This window comes from Meleagris gallopavo, chromosome 5, assembly GCF_000146605.3.
Source record: "Meleagris gallopavo isolate NT-WF06-2002-E0010 breed Aviagen turkey brand Nicholas breeding stock chromosome 5, Turkey_5.1, whole genome shotgun sequence".
Lineage (NCBI taxonomy): Eukaryota > Metazoa > Chordata > Aves > Galliformes > Phasianidae > Meleagris > Meleagris gallopavo.
Genome location: NC_015015.2, coordinates 33,010,900 through 33,032,766, shown reverse-complemented (window position 1 = coordinate 33,032,766; position 21,867 = coordinate 33,010,900). Strand labels below are relative to the sequence as shown.

The 21,867-nt window shown below is 34.4% G+C and overlaps 1 long non-coding RNA gene across 2 annotated transcripts in view; it reads right to left on the bottom strand.

The window, feature by feature from the left end:
• Positions 1–21,867, bottom strand: part of LOC116216677 — a 203,279-nt gene that overhangs the window by 109,665 nt on the left and 71,747 nt on the right. For both annotated transcript variants that reach the window (XR_004159934.1, XR_004159935.1), the window contains exon 2: positions 14,233–14,332. This is a non-coding gene — a long non-coding RNA (uncharacterized LOC116216677). The remainder of the gene's footprint in view (positions 1–14,232; positions 14,333–21,867) is intronic.

Genomic DNA, 21,867 nt, shown 5'->3' with positions numbered 1-21,867 from the left:
ATATTTAATCACTCACTCTAGTTCATACAAAAAAAGGAACAGCCTGCTACTTGTATGAGTCAGAATCTAAACAGAGCTATTTAAAAATCACTAGGAAGATATGTTATTAGCTAATTAGCATAATTCAGTTGTAGTGAAGATATACAATCTAACATGTTTCACTGAATCAATTCATAAACAAAAATTATAATTAGGTACTATTTCCTATGCATTACTATTTTTCTTGAGATTCTTTAATATGATCAAGTCAACCTAAGAAAGCTGCCAGTAAGATTTCTGATCTGAAATGGTATGCTGCATTTGGGATACCACTTTTATTTTTCACACATTACATTCCAATATAGCCTAGTTAAAGAATTTGCACCAAATTTAAGTTTCAAGTCTTCATGATTTTATAAGTACTGGGATCTATGAGACGCTAATTTCCTGAGTTTAAAATCTGAAATAATAAAACTGAGCCTGACAGAACATTTTGGGGGAAAAAAAAAAGAAAGTCAAATTTTATGGACATTTTAATTGAGCACTAGAATTTTACTCCAAAACAGACTAACTGCAAGTATTAACTCATCACTAGATTCTATATTAATTAACAGCAGATAACACATCTGTCTGATTTCAGAAATTGACATTCATATATTCACTGGAGATTGCAAAATATCTGATATTTCGCTTTCTCGAGAGTTGCTAATGTCAGTAGTTAAGCAGTAATGCCTGAGAGTTAAGGAATCCTTTCATAGCATTTATAGAGTATCTCTATATCATAATTACAGTATGTTTTCTAGACTTTTGGAGTAGAAGGATAAAAGTCTTTTTTATGATCATCTAATATTTTCTGCTCTTAGGAGAAGAAATAGCCCAGATACCATAATAGAAAATAAGAAATTACATTATAAATACTAAATAATTTTGGATTTTGAAAGGAAATTTTACAACAGTATACAAAAATGATACCATCTGCAATCAGACCAAGTACCACATTTATTTCCAAGACAAAAGACAAATTTATTTTTAAACAAATCTCAAGGGGACACTGATGCCTCATTGATACTTAGTATGCTACTGCTGAGACAATGTTCAACTTTAGATTACAAAAGCATTAGAAATACTGGATGTTTGTCTTCTGTAAAGCAGAAATTATCATTTGTCAAAAAAATGGAAAGCAATTACCTGTTACTGGGCATTTGTGGATATTAAACTGTTCCAAACATGTCATTGTGTGTAACTGTGGCTTATTAAGACAGAAAATAATTAGTTTTCCACCAGAATTCCTAGGTATTTCAGATAGCAAGTATCTGAATTTTCTGGTCTTGTGCATTGTGTTCATTGACAATGCTGCAGGTGGTCTTTAACCTTTCAGATAAGCTTCTGAGATCTTACTCTGATTCTTCAAATCCCTTCCAAAGTTGCACATTAATTTATCTCCTTTTTTATGGGTGTGTTTTAGTATTTCCCAGATGAAAAGTATCATCATGCATCAGGTTGACTTCAGTAAAATTCAAATTGGAAAGGAGAGCCACAAAAGTAAAAAGTAAAAGTGACCAGAAATCAGGAATGATGAATCAGGAATATATTCCGTACTCATGGCAATTCATTTCTAGATATGTACTTGTATAAAATAGTTTTGAGGAATTATGACCTCAGTTGATTCAGCATATTCATGTTGGAAAAAGAGGTTAATCAGTTCCAAGGCGACCCTGAAAATTTTATTCTGCTTTTTCCACTCCCTGGATAAATTTAATGTGCTTCCTAGAGAGAAAATGCAAAGCATATCTTGAGGAGTTTTATAGTATTTAATCACAGAACTCTCACTGGCAATGTATTAGGACTGTCCAAATCTTCTGCAAATTTTCTGTTATCCAAAAAGCCATCTCCCTCCAAGTAAAAAAGACTATCTGATAATATCACAATGTAAATAATCTCATTAATAACATACCAGTTAAAATGAATATTCTTCAAACTGTAAACAAATGGCCTGTACTAAAATCTTTGAAACTTCAGAGTTTCAGTGTGGACATACTATCAGTTTTACATCTACTGTGAAACACAGTAGTGTTATCTCCAACGATGAACATATTTTAGCATTTGTCTGCCATCCTAGCAGTTATACACTTTCTATTGTGTCTCAGTTATGATTTCCAAGAGGATCCCACATGATAATTTCCAGGCTTTGAAAAGAAAAAAATTATATAAAAAATCATGGACTCAAAAAGGGGAAGTGTAGAGTACTATACTTGGAGAGGAATAACTGCATCAGCACAGACTAGGGGACTGCTCTGCTGAAAAGGAGATTTCCAGGGAAGGATTTGTGGGCCAATGGTATCCTGGATTGCAATAGGCAGGGCATAGCCAATGAGAACTTCTCCTCTACTCTGCCCTGGTGAGACCACATCTAAAGTTCTGTGTCCAGTTCTGGGCTCTAATTCAAGAGAAACAGGGAACTTCTGGATAGAGTCCAGCAGAGAGCTGCAAAGATTATTAGGGTCCTGGAGCATCTCCCTTATGAGGAAATGCTGAGATCTGGGACCTTTCAGCCTGGAGAAGACTTAGTGGGGAAATTTCATCAAAGTTTATAAATATCTAGATGGCAGGTGTAAACGCATGGGGCCAGACTCTTCTTGGTGTGCAGTGACAGAACAAGAGGCTGCAGGCACAAACTGGAGCACTGGAAGCTCCATCTGAGAAAAAACTTCTCTACTTTGAGTGTGACAGTGCACTGGAACAGGCAACCCAGAGAGACTGTGGAGTCTCCTTCTCTGGAAGATGTTCTAAACCTGCCTGGATGCTTTCCTGTGTAACCTACTTCAGAGAACCTGCTTTAGTAGAGGAGTTGGACTAAAAGATCTTCAGAGGCCCCTTCCAATCCCTACAATTCTGTGATTCTGGTAAATTCTGTGACTGAACAGAATCCTGTTATCCAGGATTTTAACGTAGAAAAGCCTTTCTCCATTCCTTTGCCAGTACTGGCAAGAAACCAACACATATATGCTAATCCAGGCCTGAGCAAGGTGTGTAGGACACTGGCAGAAGTTTGTATACCCTCTCCTTGATTATTCAAGAATAAGCAGCACATCTCCATTTCATTTATGGCAGCTTCTTAATGAGTAACTCTTTCACGCTCCCAACCTGCACTGCTAGTTAGCAGGGAGAATGAAGAACAAAGGAGCTTCTATTTTATTTCACTTTGTTGGAGGAGCTCTGAATCCTGACAGTTCTGAGATGTTAGTCCATCCTGTGGCTGCACATAAGTAGTCTTTGGGACTGTACTCAATATTCTGTAATGAACATCCCCACTTCAACCCTTGTAATTTCTCAGGGTGAGCAGTGTGCATCCTAAGAGGTAATGATGGACTTTAATTATCTGCAGGGTATTTGGGACAAGAAAGGGCAAAATAAAATATTACTAAATAGGTAAAGTCACTGGCCTATAGTAAGTATGAAAATAGTGTTTCATCTGAAATAAGAAACATTGCAGGAAATTCTCCTAACATGGAAAACTATAAAAATCATCGATTAAGCTTAGGTAAGACCTCGGTGGCAGTGAATATATATACACTAGAAAACACACCTTAGTTTTCTTTCTGCAATAACACACATCTATTTCATTTCCTCTTTTCTCTCTCCTTTTTTTTTTCATATCCAGAATTTGTTTTTGGATTTTTTTTTTCCCAAATGCAGCTAACATTTTGCAAAATAAATCTCCAGTTTTCTATGGATTTTAGATGAAGTCAGTAACACTGGATATGTTACATTATGAATGTCAGTACTTTTATAAGAAGATGAAATCAGGGTCAAATAGTTACATTTAAATTTGCATACACACATGAATAATATTTAGTTACATACATAAACATACTCACAAATACATATTGAATCTAAACATGAAAGTGCTGTGTAAGCAGTGTAAGCAATAGACCAAAATTTCCCACATACATAATATGTATATATATAATAGAGGGTGAAAAAAATGAGCACAACCTAAAAAAACCCTGCTACTTTAATTATTATATAAGATATAAACTGGGACTTAGATTATACTCTACACATTGACACATGATAGTCTGAACCTAAAGTTTGTAAGATTTAAGATTTAATTTTCTGTTGCTATTAATGAATACTACAACAGCTGCCCCCTGTGGTTTGATATAAAAAGCAGTGCATATACCTAGTACAACATTTGCAGACTTCCTCAGTTTTGTGTTTTTAATGTGATGAAAAATTGTGCAAGTAACAAAGGACAAATGTCATGGTAACTAAAACATTTCCTATACATGTATTTTAGAGGGAAGCTAAATCAAAGGTCTTCAAAGAATTACTAGGGTTCTTTCTAGGAGGTTATTGACAAATATGTAGTTTGTCTTCTGAGTTTGTGCCTCTTTCACAGATTGGTGTATTTGTGATCCCACAGGCAGGAATAAGTGTCTGTAATTCATTTCTCCTTGTTAACTAGTGTGCTTTTGTGTGTAGGATGATTGACAGCAAACTCGGCTTAGTCCCAACGGATGAGCTTGTTAGCAAAACCCTAGCATCCTATCTCTAATAAAGCATATCAGCAGTACATTTTGTCCTATCTATTAGCCTCTCTGTTTCTTTTTTGTGAAAAGCTGAGTGTCCCTTTGAAGCAATGACAAATAAACCCCTGAACTGAAGTGCTAGGCTGCCTTATGGACAGCTGGATAGTAAATGTCACACCGTGTATAGAATGCCTATTATCAGAGTGAGCCATTTGTTCCATTCCTTTCAGTATCTTAATGTAATACAAAATTGCTAAATCAAGCCCCATGTCTGTGACAGAACATAATTAATGAGAAAGCAGGAGCCAATTCAACACTCTTTATTGGGACCTAATTGGCTCAGGCAACAGAGTTGTCACTCAACAAGAGACTTCCTTTAAAGCAATTTTGTTCTTGGTTGTATTACAGAGCCTATTAAATTGTCCCCTCCTTGATCACACAAAGAAGTATCTGCATGCAATAATTAGCTTTTCCAAAGGGATTTTTTTTTTTAACTCTTTCAATAATAGAACATTTTCAAGCTCTGCTGAAGGAAATAGACAGCAAAAGAAGATGTGCAGCCTCTGGACTGGAGTAAGTGTAATACATGCATTTTGGGAAAGCTACAACTAGTGTATAATGTAGTGGCCTGACTTCTGGGAGGGTTGGAGGTCAAGCTGGGCATCTAATATTTGCACTCTGCAAATTGTTCAATTAAAGGAGCAAGAAAAATGTAGATGTACAGACAGTTTAACTGGGTGCTTCTCTCTTGACATAATATTGAGGGCCATCACAAAGAATGAGAGATATTATTTCCTATTGCCAGTATCTGGAACCTCTGATACTAAGATTAGCAGCTGTATGTTTTGCATAGGAATCAAAACATAGAAATATTATTTCATTTACATATCCATCAGAGTTTCACGGACTGTGTTTTTATTAATGAGAAGATTATTATTGCAGGATAAACTCTGAAAAAATTGAGTAAGAATTTTTTTTCTGCCCAAAGAACAAATTTCATGTTTCGGAAAAAAGTAGTACTGAAATCATGCATGAGCAAGATGGAAGTCCAGAATCTGTTTCTATGGCATCTATCACCAGGTAAAAGAAAGTTATTCAAGACCAAAATGTATCACTTTTCTTCCTGAAGGGCAGTGATTTAGTCCATCAAAAAGGTTCAGATGTGTTCACGCATGCCTGTAGTATACATGAACTTATTTTTCCAGTAGATTTAAACTGCATATCATAAATCTCATAAGAACTTATCTGAAAGCTAGACAATAAAAATGAGAGGTTCCCGAAGCAGTTGAATATCTCTATGTTTATAAAAAACTTACCATAAGAAATCTTTACATGTTCTGTTCTGTTTAGAATTAAAATTATTGTAATGGAGGCCAATGTTTTTTTCGGAAAAGTGACAAATTTCTCTCTCCATTACCATTTTATGATAAAGTTTGTATAAAGTTCCAATTCAAAATACTTGTTGAAAAGTTTCAGAAATACAACAAAGGTAGAAAACTACATTTTATTTAAGTTTATTTTTTTAATAAATAGATATTTAATATTCCTTTATCAGTCACTACTTTCTGATAATCCTAAGTGAAAGAAATCAATGCACAAAGGTAGCTCTGAAAGTAATGCCTTCTATTTATTTCCATGGAAACTACTACAGATACAAGGAGCTCAATACCACTATCTGACAGAGCCAATTCTCTATTCACTATTAGTTTTTTTGTAGCCCATACTATTAATTGTCACCATTGTAGAAAGACATCACCCACTACCTCATTGTGCTCACATCCACTGTTTCATCTGCATAAATGTTCAGCAAGCATCAATGAATGCCATTGGGTGCCAGTTTTTCTGCATGGAGGAATTCAATGACACTGTTTTATTTCAGATGAACTTCTATGTCAGATGCCATTTTGTCAGACTGCCCCTCTCCTGCCATCTGTTGCATGGCAATGATACGTAATGGAATATTGGAGGGAAGGTTCAACCTCTACTGCTATACCACCAACATACACTTCTGACTGTGGGCCAACATAATAAAAAAGGAGGCATTACTTTCAGAGCATCCCTTGTAATTTCTTTCCCCTAATGAAAATTCCAGGGATTTCAAAGGGAATGATTTCACAAGATGAGAAAGCAAAGTGTTTTATTTTTTCAAAGAAAAACATATTTATCTGGTCTTTGCAAAAGTTATATCTGAGATTTTATTAGGTAATTGTGATGAACACATTTTCATTTGCGTATTTGACATAGCTGTTTCAGAGGTACAAGTTCATTGACATCAGCTTTAATATGCACGCAAAATTTAGCATTTCTATCATCCACCTCTGAATGACTGAAGACTGAGCCATAACAGAATACATAAATATATTATGCATCCAATTTTTTTTCAGATTTAGTAGGCCAGTATTCTGAATGGAAATATAAACCAACAGTGTCCTTTCCCGAGTCACTCATGAACACTTTGCAGTGTTCATATATTCTCAACACAGTCTTATTAGCTTATTCTAGTAACAAATGATAATGATTACAAAAACTGCTATTACCTAATTTTCTTTAATTAATCATTTGCAATCAATATTCTATAACCAAAACTGTGTTATGATTAATTCTGTACAATCAATTCTGTACAAACAATTTGAATACTAAAGAATGCTGAAGAACTTTAGATTATACAATGTACTCATCTTAGGAGGACTGGGCAAGTGAAATCAGAATATTAACAAAATAAGCACTTAAATTGAAATATTAGACTGCAAAGAAATATTTAATGGAAAAATAGCCATGGAAAAGATATTTTAAGAGTATATTCAACACAGCACTTGATTTTAATGTTTTATCAGATAAACCAGTTCTCTGATATTTACTGCTCATCCAAAAAGTACTATAACTCCTAAGTAAATTGCCAAGCTTCTGTAGTTTTGGCCATCATAACTGTGTAACATGAGTTAGATGCCATGCTGTTTGAATCTAACACGAGACCAAAAGTCTGTTTCTAATGTATCAGAAAACCTTGGACTTCGTATATTGGTAACAGCCATCTGACAACACATAGCCAGAAGTTACATATCCCCATACTTGAAAAGTCACTGTCACTGATGACATAAAAGCAGGGTCTAATCAAGAACAAAATACAACATTTGTTTGTATGCTGCAAATAGAAGTAGAATATGTGATTACATGAGTAAAAAACATGGTTATTAATACCGCAATAACATTAAAAATGACAATATATATTAGAAATGGATTATGTCTCTATTTAATCTACATGGATAAGTTCTTGTGTCTGCATTAGCACACAGTGGCTAGCAATAATACAGAAATTAGAAGTTAGCCTTTATGCATTTTACAAACAAAGTTACTATGGTGTACAAGGAATGTTATTGAGATCTGTAAGATTTTTCTTCTTACATATGCAAGCACATTTCAACAAATGTCTTGGTAAGGACTGATTCATGCAATGGACTGTTTCCTTGTTTTAATAAACAAAGGATTGTTACTGTTAGTAAAACTGGAAACAACAGTCTCAGTTAGGACAGAGGAACTTCTGTCATTTTCTCTGTCTATTGTAATAATGTAATACCGCAAAATTTTACTTTACAAAAAAGATCACAAATTCTTTAGCACTTTTTTTTTTTTACAATTTAATGAAAATGTTATCTTTTTCATGTGAATACTGCCTGCTTTCTTCATCTTCTATACAAATACAACAATGTGCTTAAGTAGCTTGGTCCCCAGTTGTATTCTTCTACAGTCGTTATGCAGCAGAAACAAAAATATTGAATCTCTAAGCAGTCTTGGATTTCATACACTAACACTGAAGGAGTCTGCAACCTCTGAATCTGTCATACAACCAGACTTTTCTTCAGCACAAAGTATGATTAAAAGTAATAACACATGTCATACCACTGTGGCAATGCCAACACAGAGGATGCGTTTCTACAGAACAGATGGTACTTGCAATGCTAAGAAGTCTATTCTCTTCATTTTACCTCATTGTTACTTGGCTTCTGTGCCTTCTCACACACGTCACACATTTGAAAGTGTGCACAATGTCCTCTTTCAAAAGGGCTTGAGCATATGAACTCATATAAACAAGATCAGAATGCAGATTAATCTCTCTAGAGTATAATTCAAAGTAGTTTTAAAAACAAAAAGTATCTCAGCAGAAAAATCCCATAGCTATTATTTTGGAAACTACGGTATTTATCCTTTTGAAAAGCTGGGAATAGTAGTTTCCTATAAAACTTAATAGAGATCAGCTCACCTGCTAGTTATAGACACTAAGGTGAAATATAGAATTTTCAAGAAGTGCTGAGTAAACTTTGTGATAATTTAAGACCAAATCTAACGAAGAATAATTTTAAAAGCAAAAGATGTGTGATGTAGGAAAAATTGCAGCTGATCTCTAACTGAAAGTGAATCTATGATAAAAATAAAATATGGGACACCCAATGATTGTAAGTTTTTTAAAGTTTAATTCCGAAGTCTCAAGCCTAGCATTTCAGTAGCCATCAGTAAGATACAAAAGGAAGAAACTACATCTATAAGGAACTAGAAGAAAGAGTACCATGCACTGTACAATCAAAACATATTAAAGATCTTGATTTTTTTTTACAGATCTATAAATAAATTCAAGTTTTGCAGATTCAGCAGGTCGTAGACTGAAGAAGAAAGGCTTCAATGTGAGGAGAAGGAAGAAAATTCTCACTGTTACTCTTCAGCACTATAACTCAGAAGATCCAGACCCTTCTCTAACAGAGACTGTTCTGCATGTTTATTTCTCAACTGCACAAGAGGTGATGTTATGTTCATAAACATTTTATTTTCAGCTACTGTATCGAGGAAAAGAGAGACTTAAACTACTTCACTGAGCAAGCAGGAATGATGTACTGTGAACATACCAAAATTATTCTATTAAGGAAAGATAATAATAGTAAAATCTGATTTCTTTCTTTATCAAGCTGAGGATGAATAATGGCACTGCAAGCCAGATTACACATACCTTTGGCAGCCTGAAAATGACACTTACAGAATTGGCCAAAATTAACTGCCATGGTCTATCCATCCATGTGTTATCTGAAAAATTCTGACAGCCTGCTCAGTTCTCTGCTATAGCTTCCTATGGTGTTGCCTATACTGAGAGACAAGCTATATTCAGCATGAATAGACTTGGAAAAATGCTAGCATACGTAGAACTTACATTTTAATGTCCTATGTAACATTCTAAACTTTTCTGCTATCAGTCTAGTATCAAAAGATCTGTGGTAATAAATTGGTCAGCCTGTTACATCTGCCTATCTTGGTGGCTAGACAGAGAAGATTGTTAATTACATGACATGTGCTATGGTGTTCACAATAAATGGTACAGTGTAGTGTTTCACAAATTATAGAAATAGTTTCCTCCATCTTTATTTCTGCTTATTAACTCTGTTTTCTCTCTGATTCCTATTCTCAGGTAGAGAATTATGTCTGAAAATGATTTAGAACAGAGAGTGAATGGAAAATAAACTGCTATGCTCTTTCTTATGCACACAGTTAAGGGATCTTCTTAACAGTTGTGAACTCCACTGCACAAGACAAGTGATGCTGACAGAAAAAGTAGCAATTTGTGTGAATATTTTAGAGAAGAATAAATTTTCCTTCTTAATCAATGATTATTAACTATTCAGAAGTAGAGATCTCAAGGCTTTGGAATCATTCAAATCATTAAATCATCGTAAATTGCTGAAACTGCATATTACAAATGATAATCTAAATGAAAGGCAACTAGTTATGTCCACTTTCCACTGTCTTTCCTAATGTGACGTTTTAAACTGACTCTGCCGTGACCTGTTGGTAAGTATAGTGACTTACTGGTGAGGGAGAACAAGAAAATGATTAGGAGGAATATGAGTGAAATTCCTTCGAAAGCTAATATAGGCCTTCACTATGGGTTAGTTCTTCACACAGCTCATCAATGAAGAAAGAAAATGTCCTAAACACCATGCTTCTTTCAGACCCTAGGGTACACATTTCACTTTGCATAGCAATTGTACGTGAAATGGATTTTATTGTCTCAGCTCAGTTTCCTAAATAACTATGTAAACGGTTAATCCCCAGACAACACATAAGGTTTTACTTTGGGGAGAGAATTACAGTGATAAACCTGGCAGTCACTTGTTTTTAAAGATACATGTAGCAAGCTGTTACTACTTCTTTTCTGAATAAGAAATAGGAACAAAATGATACTACCCCCAAACAGAAGTCTGCTGGGAAACAGAAGACTAAGGAGTTTGTTTGGTGCTAGTAAGTGGATGTGAGTATATCTGTGTACAAATAACCCAGAAAATGACAGACAAAATTCACAGAATCACAGAATCACAGAAAATTGGAGAAGAACAGTCAAAATTCTGAAGAGAAATTAAGTGGCCTTGATGAAAAAGAAAGAATGAAAATGACGCTGAGCAGAGGAATCCTGGGAAAAGGTTGAGAAGTGCAAGAATATAAATTATCTCCAGTTCCTTGATTCCTGCTGTGTTCATTCCAACAACGGTTTTAAAACTCTTTCTAAATTGATGATCTGTATCAAATATGTAGGTTGCTCTCAAAGTAATGCCTTCCAATTCCTCAGAAATACAAATAAATAAAGAACAATAGATACAAATCTCTCAATAGCACCATTTGACAGAGACAATTCTCAGCTACAAAGTGCTATTTTGCAATTTTTTAGATTTATTTGATATAGTTTATGTATGATTTATATGCCGAGAAAAAAACAGCAATGCTGAATCATATGTTTTTATTTGATTGTCCAGTCTTACTGTCTATCTTGAGTGTAGTAGAAAGAAAAATATGTTCAACATTTTGCAAAATTCTGGCATTTCACTAAATTTTATTTAAACTATCTTTGAAGATTGGATATTCCTAAACTCAAGGGACTTCACTAGAGGAGAAAAACATTAAAAGTTAATCTAGGATTTGATACTGGTGTTACAACATATTTTGGGAATGCTTCCATCAAGAGTCCTAGCGGCTGCTCTGTTTAGTAGAGGGGGATTGGTAGATATCTATAGTTTAGATAAAAATGAACAATATAACTAGTAGTGGACTGAATCTAATGTAGATGCGATGACAATATTATCAATATTAAATATATGTAGTCTTACATACAATTAAGTACTTTTAGTAGCATACTACTCAGAAACTAAGTTAAACCACTGTCATTTGTATTCAAGTAACAGCAGCCAATATATTTCTTTTTTTCTACCCTAGCATTCATGATAACTGGAATGTTTCTTGGTTCTGCTAAAAAATCAGTATCAATACACATGACTGTGAGGTGATTTAAAAAAAAAATGAAATTACTGTTTGCTTAGGCAAAATAACTTATCAAAAAAGAGATTAATGTTTTGATTATTTTGATGATTTTGGATGGGCTATTGTCATGGTTTTATAATTCCTGTGATTTTTATTTCACATTATTTCACATAATAATATCATGTAGTGCACTGGGAGTTAAAGACTTAATGCTCCAGTTCTATGGACTGCCAATATTTCTGGGTACCTTTCTCAGAATAGAACGAACTACATATCCATAGAAGACTTCACTGTTATATTTCCATTTTCCTTTTAGAGGGAAAGATAAAACTGCTCAGGAGTCATGAGTATCTTTTTTTTTTTTTCCTGTTCTTTTCTGTGGTGTGTTCTCCCTAGCCGTAACAGTGCAACTCGTTTCCTTAAACTCTGTTGCTCTGAAGTACTGTACTGAAGTACTCTCATTTTATATTGGACATTCCTCTTAAAAACCACACTTTATTTTCATCTTCAGTGTACATTAATTTGAGAAATTTACAGATCTCACTGGTAAGTAAAATTATCACAAAGATGTGCTTCCAAATCATATTTAGGGACCCTGATTTCAGCAAGTACGCTGAAGGGGAGGAATAACAGCATGCATGCAAAGTAGGGGCTGACTTACTGGAAAGGAGCTCTGTGGAGAAGAATCTGAGTGTTTTGGTGGACAATAGGTTGCAGTGTGCCCTTGTGGCCAAGAAGGCCAATAACATCCTGGGGTGCATTGAAAAGAGTGTGGCCAGCAGGTCAAGGGAGGTGATCCTCCCCCTCTACTCTGCCCTGGTGAGACCACATTTAAATACCGTTTCCAGTTCTGGGCTTCCCCATTCAAAAAAGACAGGGATCTCCTAGAAGGAGTCCAGCAGAGGGTCACATAGATGATAAAGGGTCTGGAGCATCTCCCGTATGAGAGAATGCTGAGTAACCTGTGTCTGTTCAGCCTTAGGAAAAGAAGACTGAGGGGGTATCGGATTAATATTTATAAATATCCAAATGGAGGTGGGAGGAAAATGGATGCGTCCAGGCTCTTGGTGATGTGTAGCAACAGGGCAAGGAGTGATGGCCTGAAACTAGAACATAAAAAGTTCCATACAAACACGCGGAAGATCTTTATTGTAAGGGTAACAGAACAAGTTGTCCAGAGAGATTGTGGAGTCTTCTTCTATGGAGATATTCAAGATCTGTCTGGATGCCTACTTGTATGAGCTATAGCAGAGTACCTGCTTTAGCATGCGGGTTGGGCTCATTGATTTCTTGAGGTCCCTTCCTACCCCTGCAATTCTTTGATTCTGTGACAGCAGACATCACAGTCCAAATGTCTGTCATTATGGCATTACAGTATTTGATATTCCAAGCTGAATCAAGGCCCATGTGCTTTCCATCTTTCTTAGTATGCAACTAGGAAGACTTCAACTTCTCCGGAGTGCCCATTTATATTTCTAGACCTTAACAATAGAATTTTTGTGTACTTCTTCCTCATTGACTGCATTGCTTTTGCGGGCATTTTGGAAAGGACTGCAGCCCTTTTCATCTACTGATGCCAAAGCCACATAATTTTCAAATGAACCTCAAGGAGACTGCTTTGTGAATGGCAACTCGAGACATTACACTAATCTTCCTCATACCATTAATTTACACAATCAGTATGACTTTAGACATGCATATTAACAACCAAGAAGTAATGGAGATTAGCTACTGAGATAAAAAAATTCTTAAAATGAATTAATATTTTTACTTCCAGTCATTTCTGTAGTCTTACATACATAATCACCTTTATCTCAGGAAGATTAACAGTATGATCTTTATTTCTAAATGTCTACGCTACTTTCCTGAAGTCCCAAGCATATCCCAAACCTGATTCATTTCTGAGTCAGCCCAGTTTCTCATTCACATCAATTTCAAACTTTGCAGAACTGTGACTTTCTATTGAGAACTTTAAAGAAATAGCTTTTTTATTGTGATGAGGGAAAAAATGAAAGCAAAATATTTAACAAAGTCTTTTGGATTGGAGTTGAACGAATTACTGTTGTTAAAGCTAAGGAATAATGACATAACTGCCTAAGCAGCCATTACACTTATATCCTCATGTACTTTTCATTTCTTTGAGAATAATGCTGTGTAAATATGGGTAAAATTACATCACTAAAGTCTTTTGTGAAATACTTTGTATTTAAAGACTTATCAGAAATAAAGCAAATATCACTGGAAGAAGAAATCAGCAAAAAATCAAAATATTCAGAAAAAACTAAAAAAGGATAGTCTGTTGACTATTTCATTTGCAGTTTATGTGTTGTGAAATTTCTAATTGAATGGCTGTGAGGCAGGACAAATCAGGTTAACCTCTGAATAAGAAACATCTTTATAGTAGATAGTAAGTAGAGATAACAGGGCTTACCTTGTTTCTTCCTCCTGATTGATCTGGAATGGACGAATTTATCCATCTTCTACTTATCATGATATTGCTCAAAAATCATGACGTTGATTGTTTGTCATCACTATGGAGAAAAGAAAATATTACTATACAGGACAGTTAAAAAGTGAAAAGCATCTGTAAAAATACTTTAATAAAAAAATCAATGCTCTAATGAACTTATTATTCTGTGTTATATGGAAATAGTTGAATAAAAACATTCCATGAACTCTACTGACTGATTAGCACTTAGCAAAAGCATTTTCCACTTCTAATAATGGTGGTTAATCAAAATTGCAAGAATGAATAGGCATAAAAAATTTATTTTCATGACTTATTAAAAAAAATTGAAAATTGTTCAATGCAAGTACTTTGAAAAAAGCTATATCAAACTACATTTAAAATATCTGTTTTGATACACAGCAGCATCTCTCCACAATCATTTTATGGAAAACATAGAATAGTTTAAAATTATACTGTACCACTACTGTCAATGAGGTTAATTGTCTTTGGTTTCAATTTTAAAAAAAAGTTGGCGATAGATTCTGAGTCATTTTTGTATCATCAGAAGAGTATAACTGAAGAGAAAGAAGGATAGTCATGAACATAAAATTCAGCAAGAAATAGGAACTACTCTTAGATAGACTGCAGAGTTAGAATCTATCCTATTATACCACAATTTATCCTATTATACCATAGGTAGAATCATATGAAACAGTAAGTTTATATCTATTATGAAAACTTAGAAACAAACAAAAATAACTCCCATTAGAGTCTTAAAGGGGAACAGAGTACAATATGTTTCAGATCATAATTTTTAAGTTAGTAAAATTATAAAAAAGCAATTTGAAACTAATGTTTAGGAGAAAAGAAGGAAAAAGTAGGATCTTGCTACCAAATTATTCTTTAATTTAAAACTAAGAACAAAAACTATGAACAAGATTAATGCAGAGCAAGTCTAACACACGAACAAATTTATACATTCAAAACTGTAAATTTGATCTAAATTGTTCACAATCCAAGGTGAAGACAAATAAGAATTTTTCTGTTTTCAGATTGGAAACTCAACTGTGTTTTAACTTTTATTTTCTATAAATGCTTGTAAAGTACCTATACATTTTTAAGGAGGAAAGACAAAGTGTGACTTTTTTCTTTATATTATCTAAAAAATAAATTAGTTGATTTACTAAACACTGCGTTCAGAAATCAGCAAGATCACACTGACAGGGTTTTAGAACTACTAAAATATATCTAATATATCTAGTATATATATATTTAAAAGGAAAAAGAACAAGCATTTTGCATTCAGTCAGAAATTCTGTAGCATTTGAAAATTAACAGTACAAGTCATCCTGAAAAGTGCTAAGTGAGAATCAAGGCAATTTACTTTTCTACTGTTTAAGCCAAAATATGAAGGTATACAGAAGTACAGAAATACAGATTCAGATTCTGTTAACCAATTACAGTGAGTATCAGAGTATACTAAAGCTCGAGACTGCATATATTTTATATATGCCAAGACATGGAAAAAAGTATTAAAGGACATCTGGCCACCAAAATGATTCCAATTGTACCTATTAGGAAGCCACAATTAAAAAAAAAAGGCATCTTAGGAATGAAGCTACCTTCAGAGAGAAAAGACTGTGCATGATTAAGAATTCAAAGTGGAGGGCAAACTGAAACAAAAATCTAACAGAATTAGAGAAAGTCTTAAGTTGTTACGCTTGTCATGATATGTTGAAGGATATTACTACAATAGGACTTTAAGCAGGTTGGACTGAGAGGCCAGTTTCTGAATGTCTGGCTCCCTGGAGCAATGCTAAGGAATGACATTTTCTAGAAAAAGAACCAGCTTTACAGTGAACAATTAGTTTTCTAGAAGGTCGTGCCTAAGAGTATAGTGATAAATGAGACTTTGGAAGGATGGAGTAGGCAATAATTCCAAAATGAGTAACTTTCTAAAAAAATAATAGTAGTTCTTTCTCCTAAAGGGAATCAGAGTTAAAGAATCCAGTAGAGCTTCAATAACAATGCCAGTTCAGTAAATAATTCATTGGACCGGGGAATGCAATTAGGCTTCAGTAATGCCCTTGTTTCTAATTCCAGACTATAGAATATCTATCAAGATATTTTCATCTTCTGTTCTGCTACCAAAATATTTTTGGCAAATAAAAGTGTTTAATTTAGTCTCCATGACTGAGATTAATGTGCTTATTGTTAGGGACACATGAATAATGAAGGTTATGGTAGAAGACTCCAACTTTATTACACAGAAGGAGGACAAGAGACAATGATCTAAGTACTAGCTTTTTACTTTTGAAATTAAATCCAAATTCTTTTTAAGGTGAAAATGATCTTATTCTAATTTCCAACTGTTCTTATCACAAAACCATTACACAACTGGCATGACATCTTGTTGACAAACCCAAGATTGACAAACAGGGGTAGTATAACTAGCACTGAGATGTATCTGCAGGACTGGGGGATCCTGCCTGCAACTGGCTTGAAACAGTGCTTTTCTTCAGTTTAATGATTCTTCAGTTTAAGTGATTACCTAACCTAGAGGAAATCCCATGTATCTTCATATTAGTGCAACTGCACTGAAATGAATAAAACTAAAAATCTGCCAATCAGCTATTAATAACTGCCAGACCTGTATAATTATCATTGTTAATGAAGTTTTCTCAGATTGTTTTGGGAAGGAGACAGTATGTCATCAAACTTCTTGGTAAGGATAGTTTACAAGCTAAGCTAAATGGAAGCCTTGTTCTGTGGAAGTAATACATAATACTGTCATTATAAAAGCTTCACGTTTGGCAGAACAATCATTTTCCCCCTTGATCGTTCATTCTGGGATTTGTAAGACCCTGCAATTTTCAGATAGCAATGGCACAAGATCAAGGTTATTACAATTTTTTTTTTTTAAGTTTTTTAAGATAGCACTTTTTAACAAAAGGAGAGAAGGATGGAAACAGCCAGGCAGCAGTTGCACATGTGGCATTCATGTTTTGTAATAATTTCAGTCTGAATCCTGCCAATATCACTTCATCTCAAGCCACTTGCTGGGACGCTGAGCACATCCATCCTCTCCTGTAGGCTTTATTTCTACCCAACAAAGAGACTATGCTTGGCTCCAGAGACTGTTAGTCTTCAGTTTTATGGGCACAAAACAAATCAAAATCTAGTGTGAATAGTGAATAGGAAAAACAAAACCCTGAGCAGTCAGTAGCAGGCACAGCATCACGGAGGGCCTCTCCATTAGTAAAAAGCAGCTTTGTAAAAATAATTCTTGGCAGAAACAAAACTTACAGCACATTTGAGAAAAGAAATTTTCTATAAAGATTTCAGGATTTTTCATAGTTTATTCCATGGGTTTTTTGACTAATCTCCAATCTTTTTTAAGCACGTACTATACTCTCAGGTATCATTTACATCTTAAAAAATTCTACCAGCAGTCTACCAGTAGCTTTGGTAGGATAGTAATTACTTTCATTGAACATTAAGAAAACCCAAGATACTATTTTTAAATAGGAAAGGACACTGCTTCAGTGAGCTATCGTTCTTAAAAACACCAATATATAAATAAAAATAGAGATTTGTAAAGGGTGACAAAAATATGACAAAAATGCAGTTACCATAGTAAGAGTATGAAAATAAAGTATTTTGAAAGACATTTTAAATATATTCTTCACTTTATATTTTGTGTAACACAGAGTTCAGGCATATCACTGCTGTGACTGGTATTGCTCCTGATACTATTATTGAGGTTACAGGACCTGTTGTGACAGAACACAGAGGGTTTCATGAACATAGGACATTGAAGCATTTAGTGATACATCACATTTCCTTTCTCCTGAGGTCATGTGTAATTTGAGGGTTATTTCCACGCTAACCTGAAGACAGTTCTCTTAATTCTCAATGTCCGTAAGCACATGACATGACTGCTTCTGAATGTTCACCTAATGCAGAAAAGAAGTAACACTGAGGGTCTTAATGGCCCTGACTAGCTCCACCTTGGAACCTAACCTCTGCCCATACACTCCATTTAAACTCAGGCCTAGGCCAGGGCCTGCTCAGGTGTCAGTGTCCTGCCCAGGTCTTACAGGACTTGATGTATACTCGGGAGGAACCTGCCTCAAGGACAGCAGCCCTTGCTCCTCCTTGATAGCCTCTGTTATGGTTATACCTTAGGTAAATCTATGGAGACAGAGCAACTAATTTTCCTCTTTGGATACTTAAACTCTTCACAACATAGCTTGTTATTAGCAGTAAAAGAATGAAAATACAGTTGCACTCTTGGGGTGAGAAAGAAAATTATTCCATGAAGAGCCTGTGATAAAGGAGATAGAGAAATATCCATCATAAAGCTCAATCTCTAGGAAATGGAGAGCAAAGAAACTTTGTTTGTTTGTTTGTTTGTTTTTTATCAGAATGATCAGAAGTGCAGCTTTAGCAATTTGGAGAATCGTTGGTTTTTAGGTGCTTCCACTCATACTCCCAATAAGTATGATGAATTGGAACAGCTGGTAAATCTCCCCAAAACCAAAAATCTCATTTGTCATTAAAAACTTCAATAAAAGTTCCCAAGAAAGATTTCTCTTTCTCCAAAGAACAGGTTAGGGTAGAAAATCCAGCAGGAGGGCTTCTTCAATTACTACAGAAACTTCCACTCTTTTCCCTGGAAGAGCACTTGGAAGAAAAGCATCTTAGAAGGAGTTATGTATCATGTAGTAGGCAATATCTATAGAATATAGAGTACCTTACTCTAGGGTCAGGCTGTGCTTTGAGATGTTCAGAAAAGAATCACTTTGTGCTCTATTATGAATGGACATTAAATCCAAAATCACACGGTTCACAGTCCTGTGAAGTACTGTTTGTTTTGCGCAATTGTTCTCTGGTGTTTAGACACTTCCTTTTATGTGCAAAAAAAAAAGCAGAATAGCATGCATACACACAACCTTTTGTAGTTGATGAAGATCTGGCTTTTTACAGCCTGTAGGAAGTGAGCTTTATTCTCTAGCTGGCATTATCATTTTGGTTGGAGATTATAGAGAAAGAAAGAGCAGTTAGCAGATGAGAGCTACATAAAGACAAATAGCTTTCTATGCATTACAAAATACATTAGCTCTTAGTTGGCATAGCCACTCCTGTGACTTAAGCTGGTATAATCGATGCATAAATTGTAAGGAAGAAGACATATAGCCAATCCTAGCTGTAAATACTACATTTGATTCCTCTGTTTGGAATTTCTGAGTCACTCAAGCAGTCATAAATTGATAGCAATGCAATCTAATTGTTTGCTGCTAAACCTGAAAGAGTTGTTATTAGAAGCAAATTAGGAAGAGACTTTGTATAATTCTACCACTCAAATTGAAGTCTCAGTCAATTAGCTATCTTAATAAATAGCAGTTCCCTACAAAGAGAAAAATTAGCTAAACAAATGTCCAAAAAAACCCAGTAAGGTGAAAAATTTAACAATTTGCCAAAGGTCAGGATGGAAGCAATAATCTAAAACAGATGATTTTTTTTTCCTATTGTTTCTTACCTTTTTTTCCTTTTTCTTTTTCTCCATTGAGGACAGAGGCTGTATCTGTGGAAAGGTTTCTTTTTGACTGTGTATAATCAAAGTTTGGAGGTAGCAGAGAGCAAGAAGTTTTGTCAGAAGAAATCATTATTTAACCAGAGGCTTTTGTGGCCCTTTAGCTGTCTTAACTGTTTTTGAATGTAAGAATGGATGCTCTGTACAATGATGCTCATCTTTTTTATGACATTAATGCTTTCTTTAGCAAGGAATACAATTTATCACCTACATGCATAGATGGTTGACCTATCTGTCCTCTGCTTTTATTTTAACTAAGTTGCTCTGCTCTGGCCATCTACTTTTTAACGCAGCCCAACTGACAGGATGTTTAGTGGAGGAGCAAACCATCTATACAATTTCTGTTGCTCTGGATCATGCCTATATTCTACACCTACCTTTTGGAAAGTGTGATGCTGCATATAAACTTGTATTAACTTTGCAGGAGAAGGTAAATAGAGTAAGTAACTTGAAGTAACACTAACCAATCTAGTATATCTTTCAGTTACATGATACTGAAGGAGTTGACAGTACAAGATTTAAAATTCAAGCCAGAGATAGCTCTATTCTATTATGAGCAGAAACGACCCTTAGCCTAGCGTTCCTTTATTGTACTAAATAACGTGGTTTTTATACTTGCATAGGAAAAATTGAAGTTTAAAGCAACAACTTGGCTGACAAAAAGCACTCAGCACAGAGTGGTCACATTTCAGCCTCTTAAGTACAGACTCAATGAGGAAATCATGTCATAAATCACATAAATGGTGACTGGCACTGGCAATATATACAAAATTAACTAATGAACTAATTCTCTTCTGTTAAAGACAATAGCAAAATTGATAACTGATTGATAACATGATGTGATATAAATTATAATTTATTTATTATTACATTTAAATTATAAATTATAATGCTACACCCACTTCTTTTTAGCTGATCATCATTCAAACTTTAATATTGATTAAATAAAATTATATAAATCCAAATATTTTTTTACCAAATGGTTTTCTTAGAATACTCTATGAATCTGAAAATGTTATTCTTTGCTCTCATTTACAAGACATAACTGCCTGGCCTTTGGTCATTACAATTTTTCTGCACATGTAGGATATTTATCATAATATGTGTTTCATTCACAGTTCAATATAAACAACATGTATCAAAATATTTTAAATTAATTTAAATTTTCAGATTTATATACATTTATTGCTGCTCATTTAAATCTATAAAGAGCTACTTGTTGGAAAGTCTTGAATAGATTTCATGAAAAGTACTTCAACTTATGATGTTCAATATTATGCATTATACAGTTTCTCTCTTTTTTTTTTTTGCTCAGTTGATCATGTTGTGAAAAAATCATGAATATTTAGCTATTAAATGAAATGCAAAATTTTCATTACCATTTTGTTGAAAACTTGACATCTTAAAATACCATACATACCATTTGTATTATAGTGCATTGTCATCTTATTGAAAAATGCTTCTAAAAAACAATATCACCATTCAGAGAAAAAAAATTGTCCGCCCAAGGCTATTAACTAGTAGTTCTACACATACATTAGTGACAAATAAGTGAAGCAGCCAATGCTCACAAAAGATGTCACTAAAATGCTAGGAAACAACTGTAACCATAGAAACCATTTCACACTGCAATCTGAACATCTTTTGTGAGTGTTTGACTAAAAATGAGATGCTGAAAATCATTAGGCTATCAAAAAATCTGAAGTCTCTTCATTGAAATTTACATATTTAAATATTTTGAAACCTGCAAAAACTTCAACGTGATACTTTCATAAAATATTGTTTCAGCTCCTAGCCCTCAACCATCACTTTAGATACAACAATGTGGATTATACAGATGATTACTTCCTCTCCTGAAGTCTCCCCCTCCTGACCCTATCTTCAGTGTACATACATTAGAAGATGAACCATTGCATTTAAAAAACAACAACTGAGGTGAGAACTGGGGAAAATTTACCCAAATCCTCTTAATTCAAAATATTTATAGACACGGTGTACACCATCTCTGCTTACTGTTTTTT